Source organism: Micrasema longulum, unplaced genomic scaffold (assembly GCF_059751315.1).
Source record: "Micrasema longulum isolate JH-2025_06_02 unplaced genomic scaffold, ASM5975131v1 h1tg000533l, whole genome shotgun sequence".
Lineage (NCBI taxonomy): Eukaryota > Metazoa > Arthropoda > Insecta > Trichoptera > Brachycentridae > Micrasema > Micrasema longulum.
Genome location: NW_028277729.1, coordinates 355,741 through 371,193, shown reverse-complemented (window position 1 = coordinate 371,193; position 15,453 = coordinate 355,741). Strand labels below are relative to the sequence as shown.

Below are 15,453 nucleotides of genomic sequence, written 5' to 3'. Positions count from 1 at the left end.
TTATTAGCGAATATCCATATCGGTGACATTTTTGGTTTTTGTATATATGTCATGAAACAAGGAAAGCTTTCGCTAGCGCGTTTGGAGCGCCATCTATGTATTTGATATTGAAGTGGCCACTTGAACCCAACCTATGACAGGTCATTAGCCCTGTAAACGCTCGAATATCCATAATCTTGAAACAAAAATTCTACCCATCTCTGTAGTGATATAAATAAAAATATACCTACTCCCCCTTGGGATAAAACCCAGAATTGTGTGTGTATAAATATGTAAATATGTATACACATACCAAAAATAATATTGTGTAAATATTATTTGTTTATTGATTCAATCGTTTTTGTAATTATTAATTTTAGCGTCGATAAAAATAATTATAATACTTAAATTTAAATGGTATTTAATAATTAATGCAATGAGTCGATCCTCATTTAGTATTCTACATTATGTTCAATAATTAATTTAATGCGTTTAATGTACCTATGTAAACAAGGAATATGATTAATGGAATTAAATCAACGGTAGCATAATGTAATTTTATGAAACTGACCAATGTGCAGTATTTATTGCATAGGTCATTCGATAATTCAGTGATTCAATTTTCGATAGCAAAAACTGTTTCATTTTTGGTTTAGTAATTTTGTTGACTTTCAAATAATTTACGATACTGAAAATACTTTTTATATATAGTTTGTTTGTATTAAACGAATAGATAATAAAATAACTGCTAAACGGTATAGTAAAAATTTTACTTGATCCGATCTCAAATCTCAGATCCTGTCATGTTAAAAGCAGACACAATCGAAGGGCATCATGTATGACAAAATCTATAATTGTGGAAGAATCTACGAATGTATGTTTGCAGGTGTTCACAAATTGTACAAAATTATTAAAGAAAATATAATACATGCATAGCAGGGGTGAATCGTCAAAATAATCGATTATGCACAACCTATTTATATTTGACTTTCGATAATAATGTTTTATAGCAAATATGTTTATGCGAAAATAAATCAAATAATTGTTATTCATGATAAATCACCACCACCGTTTATATCTTCATATAAAAAAATATCCATGAAGTGCTCCCAGCGCAGCGCCCAGCCCGTTCTTAGTGAAGGATGAAACTAGCCGATTACCTCAGCAACCAAAGTCAGCTTTTTTGTTACTAAAACAAGCTTGTAGATTACAAATATTATTTGAAGATTCTCTAATTGGAAACTAGTATTTTGAACTTTTTTCCGAAGGACTATTTTTCTTTGATACGATACCGTTGACATATTGTGTATCACATAGGACATGGGGCGTTTGCAGTGGCCGTTTTTGGCATTATTAATTTAAAAAGGAATCGGCCGGTGCTCAGCTGCTCAGTACTGCTCAGTGTTGACACTTACTGCTGAATGTCATTGTGGTATTTGATATACACTTTTGAACAAGTATTATATGAACATCAGAATAACAATGCAATTCGGAGTATCTAAGGGATCAATATTAGGACCATTGTTTTATATAATATACATTAACGACATAATACACAGTGACATAATGGGAAAAAACAATCTATGCGGACGACTTAGGAATTTTATATGAAAATAAAAATGACATTGAAACGACTAAAACCATCAACAATGACGTGCAAAAACTATTAGAATGGACAAACAAAAACTTCTTAACACTAAATGCCAAGAAATGCAATATAATACATTTCGAAACACAAAAGAAGAACCATAACATGAACATAAAAATAAACAACGAAACGCTTAAAGAACTAGAACATGTGACTTACCTAGGACTCACAATAGACAGACAATTAAAATGGACAAAACACATAGACGGACTCACTAAAGTAATGGCATCACTACATAGCCTCTTCTACAAAATTAAAGATTTTATACCAAGAAAGGAAAAAATTATGATGTACGAAGCCTATGTCAAAAGTAAATTGAGTTACATGATCGCCTTCTGGGGAACTGGTAACAAGACAGACATAACAAGAATACAAAGACAACAAAATAAAGTTCTTAAACTAACATACAACCTACCCTACCTGACCTCTACGACTGAACTGTACAAAAAAACACACCAGTTTGGCATAAACTACTGGACTAAAATTGAGACCTTAAAAATTGTGCACAAAATAACACTGGGAAACATACAAGACGACGACATAATATTAGCCAAAAATGCTGACATACACAAATATAACACCAGACAACAACAACACAACACAAAATCATAATGAAAAAGCAAAGACAAACACAGGACAGTCAAAAATACTACATAATGGACTTAAATACTACAACGACTTACCTTACTACTTGAAAACTTTTACTGGAGACAAATTTAAAATCAATCTGAAAAAACACATGATGACTGAACTAACTAGACTAGACGAGACATAAAATGAATAGACAATATAAAATTTCTAATGTAACCCTAACGGGTTTTTTAAAATTGTAAATTAATAAAAAAAAACTACCTATATTGCGTGGTTAATAATAATTGTTGTTCGACTTAATTTTAACAGAACCACATTAAAAAAGTCATTTTTAATTTGAATACTTATATATTATGTACTTATATGTAGGTACAAATTAATGGTATTTTTTAAATGATTACCTAAATAATAAATCACGGCTCGCCACTAATGTATAGTTTATTCATATAAAAATTATAGCATATAATTGACCGATTCGGAATTAACTTATGACAAATAAACATATTAAAGGGTACATAAATTAAATAAACACAGATAAGCATTTCATTTCAAAGTTTTTCAAGGTTTTTTTAGGTAAACAATTTACGGGATCAAAAAGTCAGATCGCATTTCCTCTTCAGCCTTCCCTACAAATTTCCTAGCTCACAATAAAAGCGGTCTTGTGAAATTCAGTAAAATCACAGTCATTTAAATTTAATAAAATAACTATATAAATGTGTTGCAACAGATAAGGAAAACATTTTCGAGTAGGGAATATGAAAGTCTAGACATTTACAGAGTTTATGACCTGTCATTGGCTGGTGTAGGTGGCCACTTTACACACTATGTAACACCCACCTCTCTGAACAAAATTTTTCCCAGAATCCCTTCTCTGTTGCGAAAAATATATATCTTAATAACTCCTAAGGAGGAAATCCAGCCTCTCTACAAAAATTTTGACATATTCAAAACGTTATTGATAAATAAAATAACGCGAGTTTTTAAAAATAATGTTTGCAAATTAAAAGAGATGACACCTTCTACTAAACAATTTAGCACGCCTAAAATGACTGAAAATACTTTTCTCCAAATATTATTTTAATTTATGTATTTTTGTTTGGTGATCAATTAATTGTCAATATATTTAATTAAGCTGATATTTGATAAATTGGTGGCGCGTATAATTTGTGTTGAATATATCAAAGGAACAATCGAATGGATATTAGACAAAGGAATTTAGCTCATCGTTATTCTAATTCTCCGCAGGAAGTACCCAATTCTGAATTCAGGCGCTGAAATTATCGATCGATTCAAACTAACACACAAACCACATTATATGCTAATATATGGATATGTACTCACTCGAAGACAATCATATTCAAAGAATGTCGCAAGGAAAACATTTTCTGTGAAGAAATTATACCAAGCCTATTTATATTTTTCTCGGACTAGAAAAGTCCCATAAAAATGTAAAAAACGAACGCCCATTTATTATGCACATAATACAACATTTCTCAAGCAAATGTGTCGTAAATTTGATTGAATCAGTATTTACGTTTTACATATAAATATATATATAAGTCTTTCGTCATATGGTTGCAAATTTATAGTGAAATTTTTCAGAAGAAGAAAAGAAACGAAATTTCCTTATCCGAACCCAGCGATGCATATGGTACTTGGTACTTTAATTGCAGCGTATCTTGATCATTTTTGCTACAAACAAGGTAAATAGATCAGTCTTACTGATGCCAGTGAACAACGAAATATTGCAGTGTATAACCACCTTGAAAATCAATATTTCACGTCCTTCTTGCCAGGAATTGATCCTAGGACCTCAAGACCCCAACATAGGTTTATTAAACGTTTGAATGCACTGTTCCAATTTAGAGATGAAAATGTGCTCTAACCATTATGTATTTCAATTCGAAATTCAAATATTTGATGGACGGACATAAGAGCATAGCTGCATTTTTGTTCATTTTGCGATTTATATGAGAAAATGTTTTTAATAGAAAATGTTCATTATAACGTTTTTTCATCAATGATATTAACAGTACACTTATAAAATATTTTGAGTTAGTCCAAATTTTTTCGGACTAGGACTGGATTCAACTCCTTGGGGAGCTGTCAATGTGAACATATTACAACAGAGATGACGAACATTTTAGAGAAGGTAATATAGAAGTCTAGACTTGGCTAAGTTTTTCACCTGTTAAGAGTTGAAGGAATATAGATGTACAATGAGCAGAATGGTGAATGTTACACAGGGTGTAAAGTGGCCACTTAAACCAGCAAATGACAGGTCATAAGCCCTGTAGATGCCTAGACTTCTATATCACTTTTTCTAAAATGTCCTTCATCTCTGTTTTAGTATGTTAAAAAGTACGCTTATACGACTACTCAAAACATAAATTAACAACTTTGTCACAATTAAACTTTGGTTTTATTAAAATAAGTATGCGCATTTGCGTCATATTTTCAGTAGCACAAATAGTACAAGATGGTCTCAACAATATAAAATGACTTATTTGTATCATTCTTGAATGGTTTAAGTTATTTAAAATGACTCGAATGTGGTTGCACTGATGAGAAATGATTTAAAAATAATAAATCATTTCGCAAAATATGAGTTATTTTTATTGAGGATTCCTCCTATGAAGGATGATTTCTGAAAATATAAGTTCTGTAGCTAAAATTGGGTTCATAAAAGGTTTTTTTGCTCTCCTGAAAAGTTACATTTTTGTAGTTATACTCTTATGTCCACCCATCAAATAGATATTCTACGTATTTTTTTATTAAACCTCGTATTTTTCATCAGCGTTCTTTCACGTTATATAAATTTTTTGTCTTAAAGAGATTTTATTGTTTACTTTTAAAGTGTTATATCTAATTATAAAATAATATAGTTATTATCTAATATAAGTCAATGAGAAAATTTATTACTACTGAAATCTGTCGCTAGAAAAATCCAAGATCACACGCCGCGCGAATCGTCTGCAATTTTGGCACAAATCACGCAATAAATCTTCGTCTTATCGTAAATCAGAATCTGCTCTATTGTTTTAATTCAACATTGTCTGCGAGGCACCCAGTACAGATTACATCTTCAATCCTTCGCTAACCGAACATTTAGCAAAGTTTTGGTTTATTCTGTTAAACGGTATTGAGACAAAAGTTTCGAGGACAATCTGCGGAAAAATAATAACCCTCTTATTTATTTTGTTTAATGGTACAATATGCTCATGGGGTATTTACAAAAAAACGCAGATAAGTACAAACATAGTAATAATTTGGAAAAAAAAGATATGTAGAGACCAAAAAAGCATAGGTACTGCAATGCAAAATAAAAAGTAAAACTTAGCTCAACAAAACAATAGGTAAATATACCGTTATTAATAATTTACAAAAATAACCATTTTTTAAAAAACTGTAATAATACACAAGCTCAAATATAAAATAAAAATTAAATTTAGTAAATCTTTAAATCGGGTTGTGTCTGTGGTTCGAATCTCACTCTACCCCAACTTGAGTCCCATTTTCTAATTGTGAGTTATTTACAACTCGTTGAAAATGGCCCTCAAAATGAAATATTTGGGTAAATCATAAGAACGCAAATATTTCTTTAAAAAAAATGTGTAAAACAATAATTTTATGGTACTAACACATAATAAGTATGAAAAAAGAATTTCAGAAGAGTATAAGAGGAACCATCGTGTCTTTAATCATTCACATCGAGTTAGTACATGTATCTTCCTCTTCTTCTAGTGCCTTACCGGGTCCCCCCCGACGTTGGCGATCACTACAGCTAAAACATATGTATCTGTCCTGCGCTAATTTTACATTTCGCAGCCAGGACGACTGCTTATCGGTGTACTCGCCGTAGCGATTCCTGGGGAAAGATGACCAAAGTGGTTTCCCGTTGCCTTCTCTGGTGGATTTTCTGTCGGGGTTACCTTCCCTTAGCTGGTTGGTTTTGGTTTTGAGGCGTTAAAAACTCTCCTTTCATCCTCTCGTTATCTGCTGTGATCACACCGTATATAATCTATAATATAATCACACTCATGTGATCCCATTGGCCGGGCTTCGCGACGTGGACGCTAACGAGTTGGACCAGTCAGTAGCGTTGCCGGTGGAACGCAACTGGGCGTTCGCAGCATTTTAAATAATCACATCCTCCAGCAAGATGTGTCTCACTGCGACCCTACTGACAGTTCGAACCCCAGTATACGTATATACTTCGGTTTTTTTATTTATTTATTTATTTATTGACGGACATTGTCCATGTATACAATTTATAGGGTTTAAATATAACAATAAAAGAATAGTTTAAAACATTAAAAAAAAGAAGCATTGACAAACATAAGGGACATCGAGACAAGATATGGACTATTTATTTAGTGCTCGTTTAAATCGTTGTAAACCAAAACCAAAAAAGTCTAGATCTTGTCTTGAGTTAACAATACGACAAAGATTATATATTTTGCTCAGTGCATTCTATATATTTATATATATATATATATATTCCGTATATATATATTTTGCTCTGTGTTATACATTTTTTAATATATTATTATTACATTTATACAAATTTCAAGCGAGCTGCTTAAAGCTGATAGACTAAAATCAAGTTAATATAAAATAGTTATTGGCGCATTTTAACTTTTTAAAAATAGTATGCAGGGGTTTATTGCCTTATTTTTACCCCCTTTACAACACTTTAACTGAGTTGGTTTTTTAAAATTGTAACATTTTTCATTTCACTGAAATCTACGTTTATTTTGTCAAAAAAATACTAACAAGACGAGTATGTTTTTGATCTTGTTTGGTATCACGTCTCAAATGTAACATAAGCGTGAAGTATAGCAATTGATTACTCACTTTCTCTTTTTGCGTGCCTCTAGCTATAATTTATTTCAATTGATTTATTAGTGTAAAAATATTTCTGCCATCACCAAACTACGTAATAATTGTTTATAAGTTATAAGGTAAGCCGAAACGATAAAGTATTTTTGATACGATTACTTATGATTCAGAAAACGCCAATTTATCTACATATGTAGCCGTTTTTCCTATTAAGGAGACAAAAAATTCACCTCAACATGACCTTATTTATTCAAACGATGCTATGTTTCTTCGTGCATATACGAATGAAAAATGATACCAATAAAATATAATCAAAGTTTATTCGCTATCCCTAAAATAACAACGCTGTGATTAGTTTAATAGAACACGATAACTTAATTAAAGAGACGGCGGCGAATTTAATTGTAAAAATCATGTAAGTGTAACCTTCGCAATTTTCTAGTATAAAACATTTTATTCCTTCTCTAGTGCCAATGGCGTTTTAATCATTTAATTTATTCACTTACAGAAGAGCCATAAAAGATTGTTTTTTTTATTAATAAATAATCTCGTTTTTTATTTTTTTATTTAAATCATGTAGGAATCGCAGCAAAATAATATGTACGTAATAAGTATGTATAAGGTTTTTTTATTAATTAAAAAAAAAAATTTAAAACTTTGATTGGCTCTTCTGCAAAGTTGCTACATGTCGCTTGGTATTTTTTTCCTTCCCAGCGTCGATATGATCAATGTTCTCATTTATATCTTGGACCTAAATTCTTCAATAGTCCGCCATATAATGTTCGAGACATATCAAAATACTCCTAATACAAGCAGGAAATAAAAATATATGAAAATGCAATTAACCAAGAAACTATGGTCACCATATAATACAAGCTACCAATACTTAAGTGGCATGTTTAATATATTTGAATTGAAAATTAATTTTATGTATATATATTTTTTTATATATTTGTTTGCACCACAACAGGCCGGGAGGCTCAATTACAGTGGTGATATATATTTTTTATTGTATAATTATGTTAAAAGTATATTCGGAATCTATTCTCTGTGTAAAAAAAATCCAACTATATTAAAATATTGTAAAATGTCTTACTCGTCACGGGTTTTCCCATTAAGAAATGCATTGTTAATTCTATTATATTATCTAATGTATTTTTGTGAATTATCAAATAAATAAATTATTACGGATATTATTCATAATATATGTAATTTTCGTGCCTACGTAATTACCCTGTACAATTATATTTATATATACATATTTCGAACTGTACACCGCAAGACAAAAAAAATTACGAGTTTACCTGCTACCGCGCCCCTTGACTTTACTGAACCCTTTTTCTAAGAAATCCTTTATCGATACCTCTTTCTTTTGTTTAATAAATTAAGGACACTATGTGTCACCTTTCTACAATATTTACATTTTAAAATGTCTCAACAGTCTTGTTTTACCCGCGTTTGAGTGAACATAACACAACAATCATGGAAAGTGCAAAGCAAATGTCGATTGCGATAAAATCCAAAATAATCACATTGTCGCAAGAAAACATATCTAATTGTGAAATATCTTGTCGAGTTGGGTATTCAGAAGGTGCAGTGAGGTTTTTATTAAAAAAAATCCAAGAAACTGGATCCATAGAACGGAAAAAAGGAAGCGGACGGGGGCGCGTGACATCTGCCCGAGATGATCGCTTAATAAAAAAAATTGTTATGCGCGATCGATTTTTAACGGCACCTGAAATACACGCAGAGGTGCAGTCTACCAGCACATCAACATTTTCAGTAAAAACAGTGTCCAGGCGGCTGTTGGAGCATGGTTTCCAAGCACGGAGTCCCGCAAAGAAACCATTACTCACGGACAAAATGAAGAAGGCTAGACTGGATTGGGCGAAAGAGCACCAGAATTGGACCTTGGAGGATTGGCAAAATGTTGTTTTCTCTGATGAATCAAAATTCAACCTTTTTGGTCCAGACGGCAGAAATATTTATAGTTCGACGAAAACGTGGGGAAAGATATCATCCGTCGTGCGTCACTCGAACCGTTAAACATTCACCCTACGTGATGATTTGGGGGTGCATGACAGCATACGGTTTAGGACCTCTAAATTTTGTACAGGGTACGATGAATGCCATTCAGTACAAAAAAGTGTTAAAAAAACATATTATTCCAACAATCGAGGACATTACGCAGTATACCGCGGACCCAATTTTTCAGGACGATTCTGCGCCGTGCCATAGAGCCCGCACTGTGAGTACAAATATATATATTTTTAAATGCATTTTGTGACCACATGATAACTAATTTATTGTTTTTTTATAGATCAATGAATTCAAGGAGAAAATTGGCTTAAAATCGTTGACGTGGCCCGGGAATGGCCCTGATTTGAACCCGATAGAAAATTTATGGGCGATTATGAAAAAAAAAGTCGGGAAAAAAAAATCAAAAAACATTGAGGAATTAAAAAAAAACTTAATTCAAGTTTGGGAAGAAGAAATAACATCAGAAATTTTAGATTCGCTTTACGCTTCTCTAAATAATAGAATTTTACATGTTATAAAAAATAAAGGTGAATTCACTAAGTACTAAATATTTTTAAATGTTATAAATATGTTTAAATGTAAAATACTTTAATTTAAAATAAAGCGATAAGAACCTACTTCTTAAATATGAATTAAAAAATAACATGTCTTTTATTATTCCATCACAAACACTCGACCATAAATGAACCGTTATGGGTCTCTAAGGTTCGGGTAATCTGATACCTGATATATAATGGCAATTTCTAAGTACAATTCATGAGTAAGATTTTTTATTTTAACCTTGAAATAACGAGTAGTCATCACATATGTCAAACACTATAAAAAAAACTAATTAAATATCAAGAATAATTCATTATATGTCAATTTTAGTTTTTTTTGAGAACTCGTAAATTTATTTGTCTTGCGGTGTACTTGTCGCGATAATGAGTGGATTCTCCGTTAATTAAACAGTGTAACATAAGTTTCTTAAGTTTATCATCAAACATTTTACACTACAATCTAGAAATATCAATACAGATTAGTTAACCCATAATATGCCGCGGTCGAGTAGGGGCAATGATCCAGCAAACAAGCGTTTAAGTCCCAATTTAGGTCATGGACTGGAAATTGTCTCAACAAAGGCAAACGCATTCGTGCATGAATATTTATACACGGATTGTGAATCACTTCTTATGTTTTGTATACTATTATTATATTACATTCGTTTTCCGCAATGTCATTTAATGACACTTTTTTAAAATATTCCCAATAACTTTTTACGTGATATAACAAAACAAATTACAAATCGTTTACACAATGGGATATTACTCAATGTTCATATTTACCACGCCTTTTGCTATTTTCGTTTTAAATTTCGGTCTGCTGAATTTGTTCGCTATGTAACGCAGATAATTTATTTGATAGCTACCAAAATATAATATTATATAAAGTATTTAGGTGGAAATAAATAACAAACCATCGCGTCATCTCCCATAGCTACTAGCAAAAAGTATAGAACGCCATACCACTTTATTACATACGGAAATTGATTCTTTTAATACACGCATCTCATCCGGATTTTTCCGAATTCGTCCACTCTTAATAATTAATTAAAATTGATCGTGTAAACTGCTGTTTTTTTTTTATTTATCAATAGCATAAATATGAACTGTAAAAATGAAATTGTTACTTTTTTTATTCGTGCATTGTTCACGATTCTTCGGTATGAAAATAATTACGCTGGTGATATTGTTATTAATTATACGAGTATTATACTAAATACCGGTTTTAATGGCCACTTTACGTCTAACGTCTATATTCCTTCTATTATTACATCTGTTGATGATGTGTGTAAAGTGGCCACTTAAACTAGCCACTTAAACCAGTCGCAATCCAAAATGTTCTCCACCTCTGTTGTAATATGTTAGTGTTAACATCTCCCCGGGGGGGTTGAATCCAGTTCTTGTCTATAAAAAATTGGACAAACTCAAAACATTGTTGAAATCTATACACATTTAATCTGTCCACCGGTTTCAGAACAAGACTGTTCCTTTGTCAAAGCTTAAAAATAAAGTAACAATGAAAAAGTATATTTCATTCCAATACCTACCTACTATCATTCACATCGTGGTTTAACAATTCTGAAGGAGTCAAACAGGGTGTGTAATGTAACCATGGTTGTTCAACATATACACCGATTACTGTATGAAAGAACTGAGAGATTTAAAAATGGGAGCAAAAATGAGTGGTATAACTGCTAACTGTCTTCTGTATGGTGATGATGCCGTGCTTCTTGCTAGCAGCAAAGAAGACCCGCAATTCTTGGTAACAAAAGTCTACGATGTATGCGAGGAAAGCGATTTGCTTATGAATGTTGATAAATCGAAAGTGATGGTTTTTGAAAGGGATGAAAATATAACTAAATGTGAGATCAGAGTGAACGGAGATATTCTGAATCAGGTAGAAGAATTTGTGTATCTGGGAAGTATGTTTACTAGAGATAGAAAGACTGAGAAAGATATTGAAAAGAGGGTGAGTGCCGGCAACAGGGTGAACGGTGCTCTGAAATCTACTTTGGCAAACAAATGTTTATCGCAGGAGGCAAAACTAGCAGTTCACAGTGGAGTTCTAGTGCCAACTTCAATGTATGGGAGCGAAGTATGGAATTGGAAAAATAATGATGAAAGTAGGTTAAATGCTGTCGAAATGCGATCCCTCGGGCGAATGTCTGGTAAAACGATGTATGATAGGTGCACAAATGTCGAAATCCGTGAACTCTGTTAGGCTGAGATTTGCATTATCGACAGAATAAAAAAGAGGTGCTGCGTCGGTTTGGACATGTAGAACGAATGAACAGCAAAAGAACGGCTTAAAGAATCTACGATGCGAATGTTGATGGATGCAGAAAACGAGGACGACCGAGAAAGACATGGCACGATCATGTCCATCAAATACTTAAAGATGGACATGTCAAGAGTGGGAATAATCGGCGTGCGTGCATGAGAAGATGTATGAATGTAGAGGAAGCGAGGTCTGTATGGAAAGACAGAGTGATATGGCGTTCTATCCTCTTTGCCTACCCCTACGGGGAAACGGCGTGATGGTTTGTTGTTGTTACCTACTATGTACATTGTACATGTAATCTTGGGTCTTTTCTGAGAAATGGAAACTTGGACATAAAAATACACTGAACACATGTGCATATGGGCTGCTTTTAGGCATCTAATTGTTATTTATTGTTAGTTTATTTGTAAGCCTTGACAAAGGAACAGTCTTGTTCTGAAACCGGTCGCCAGATTAAATGTGTCCAGTGATTTTACACAAATTTAATATTTCGTTACATTATTTTAAAATAAACAAATGTATGCAATGTCTCGTGACGTCTCCTGCATTAGTCATATACAGAAATTAATAATCATTGATGATTTTTCCTTCCTCATTCCAACGTGATCATTCCCCATTTCGACTTGCCATCTTTTTTATGATTGCCCTTGACTTTTTTGCTGTGGGTACATTCATATAACTAATACAATTAACAAATTCCTTCTACCGCACCAAATCGTTGTAAGTCTTCCATAAGGCTTGCTAAATTACCTATATATTAACTCGCACGAACAATCGTGTTTATGGTTATGTGTTCACATTTTATCTAACACTCAAGAGACATGAGTTGCTATACAAATTTATTAGATATCAAGCAATTACAGTAGGTTTGTATGTAGAAAATCATGAGCAGTCGATGACTGCGCTTATTTATTGTCTACGTTCAATAACATTCTTCCCAATCAATAATGCATTAATTCAAATTACAACTCCCAGAAATCATAACTGAAGTATTTTTATATCAATACTCATAACTAAACAAAGACATTAATAATATTATTATTTTGATTAGTTAAAAGAAATTACGATATAGCAATAAACTACTAATGAATTAATGTGTTTGTTTAACAAATACTCTTAACATTTTTTCATTTTTTATTAATAAATACAAAATATAAGCCTTAAAAATCAAAAACAAAAAAAAACAGCAATATAAATAATTAATTTAAATAGTTTCAAATATATTTTTCATCAAAATTTTCCAAGAAAATGTCAAGGTAGAAGACCTTAAGAGCTACGCCTTGCAAATTACGCATTTTAATTTCTTTAACACTTAAAATACTGGTAAATAATTCCGTTGCGCGCGGTGATGTAACATCGTGTTCATCATTCCCTTTCCGCACCTAATGGTGCATAGGGTACTGCATTGGTACACCAATCGCAGCGTATCTTGATAATTTTATTACATGAAGGTAAGATGATCAGTCTTACGCTTCAGGAACCAGGCGAGGGACTATGAAATATTCTGGTGTGGAAACACTCTTTTTAATAAATACTTCATATCAACCATGTCCGGAATCGAATCCGAGACCTCTCGCGTGGTAGGCGAACGCGCTGACCATTACACTACCAGGCCGACATCATGTTACAACAAGCAAAAGACGGAATATTTTTAAGTTCAGACATTTGAAACAAAATTATATGGAAACATATCGTTTAATAATAATTTATAAAAATATACATATAATTTAGCTCTGTCAGCAAAATAAATTAAAACTCATTAATACGCCGACTGAATCTCCCACAAACACCGGCCACAGAACAGCGTCTCTGTCTTTCTTGTTATAAGTTATATCTTCTTGCTCCATATCTCTCTTACACAGTTTTTTTTTCTGTATTGGCGTTACATTTATTCTTCGTGTAGCTAGGATAATATTTTTTGTATTAAAATCCAACATAGTTATAAAAATTTTACTTTCCCAATCCGGTGTGAAAATATCCATTTGAAGGATCCAAAAAAATACAACTTTTTTTTTTTTTTTGAAAAAAGAAATATTTGCGTTCTTATGATTTACCCAAATATTTAATTTTGAGGGCCATTTTCAACGAGTTGTAAATAACTCACTATTAGAAAATGGAATCTAGTTGGGGTAAAGTGGGATTCGAACCACAGACCTTTGGTCCGTGAGTCCGAGACACTAGCCACAGGACCACAACCCAATCATAAAACTTAATAATAATAATAAAAATAAGAGAGATATATCAAGTCTTGCGTCGTAGGTCACAGACATCACAGCCACACAAGATTTAATATTTTGGTTGATAGTTGATTATACTTCGAGAGATATTCTCCAACTGCTTTTGACCAATCTTATTTTTATTCTTAGTGGTGGGGGTCTGTGCTATGCAAGCTCCTGTCGTCACTTCGACCTGTGAACATCTATTGTGACGGGTCCCTATGAATAGTTCTCGCCCCTTTAAGCCTAGGTCTATATAAAGAGACTGGCTACTGTGTGGAAGGCGAGAGTTTACATTTTGCTAAATCCCCCCCTCCAAGTTAGGGGAGAGCTCTTTAACATCCTCAGATTTAACCAGTGGTCCCCCGGGAATGAGGCTCCTTTTATGATGTAAAGCATCACATTCACATATAACGTATAGGTGTTTCCTCATCTGCACTGCAGAACCAACATCTAGATGTTTCGGAAAGGTTCTTTCTCGCAAGGTGTTTGTTCAATCAGCAGTTCCCTGTAAAGGCTCTAATGATAACCCTCACTTATTAGGTCAAAAGCACAACTGCGAGTTGCGAGTACCCTTTTATAAGTTTCTTTTGCATAATTTACCAAACTTGGTAGAATGAAATTTCACGAGCTGCGCGTATTGTGGCTATGGACATCGCTTTTTAAATGTTGCTTCAAATTTGTATGAGCTAAGGAATTTTCAATGTTTAATACGGTGATATCATGCATATAACGCGAAGGTTACGAACAGGTTGCCTCGCTCTACAAAAAATTAAAACTACCTCGGCCAAACATCATCATACTTATATAGGATGGAAGCTTTTCAATAATTTACCACAAAATCTATGTCAAGAAATAAAATACGGAAAATTTACGGATAAATTAAAGAAAAGCTTCCTGACATAATTAACATAAACCGTATTTTAAAAATAAAGATGTATGTATAATATGTGCCTGTGTATATCAATTTATAAATGTTGTGTCTTTAATTATTTTTTATTAGTGTTAAATTTTCTCACTGTATGTATTGTTTTTTATGCCAATAAGGGTTTTTATTTTAAAAAATTAAAAAATATAGCTTTAAATGGTATTTTATGAATATTTCATACCAAGAATATTCTACAAAGCTCTGTTTTGAAAAACCTGAATCTCTAAATATTTTTTTTGTTGCGAATCTCGAATTTCGCTATCTACCATATGAATATATAAATAAAAATGTTCAATGAGGAAATCTGGGGGACGAGTACGACTCCTACGTATTGCTTCTTCCTCTCCCGTAACGGATGCAGATGGATAGTGTACTTTTCATCCACT

The 15,453-nt window shown here is 32.6% G+C and overlaps 1 protein-coding gene across 2 annotated transcripts in view; it reads left to right on the top strand.

Annotated features, from left to right (window-relative positions):
• The window catches only part of LOC148280813 (jumonji domain-containing protein 1C-like), a 168,119-nt gene that overhangs the window by 135,893 nt on the left and 16,773 nt on the right, over positions 1-15,453 (top strand). The window lies entirely within an intron of this gene.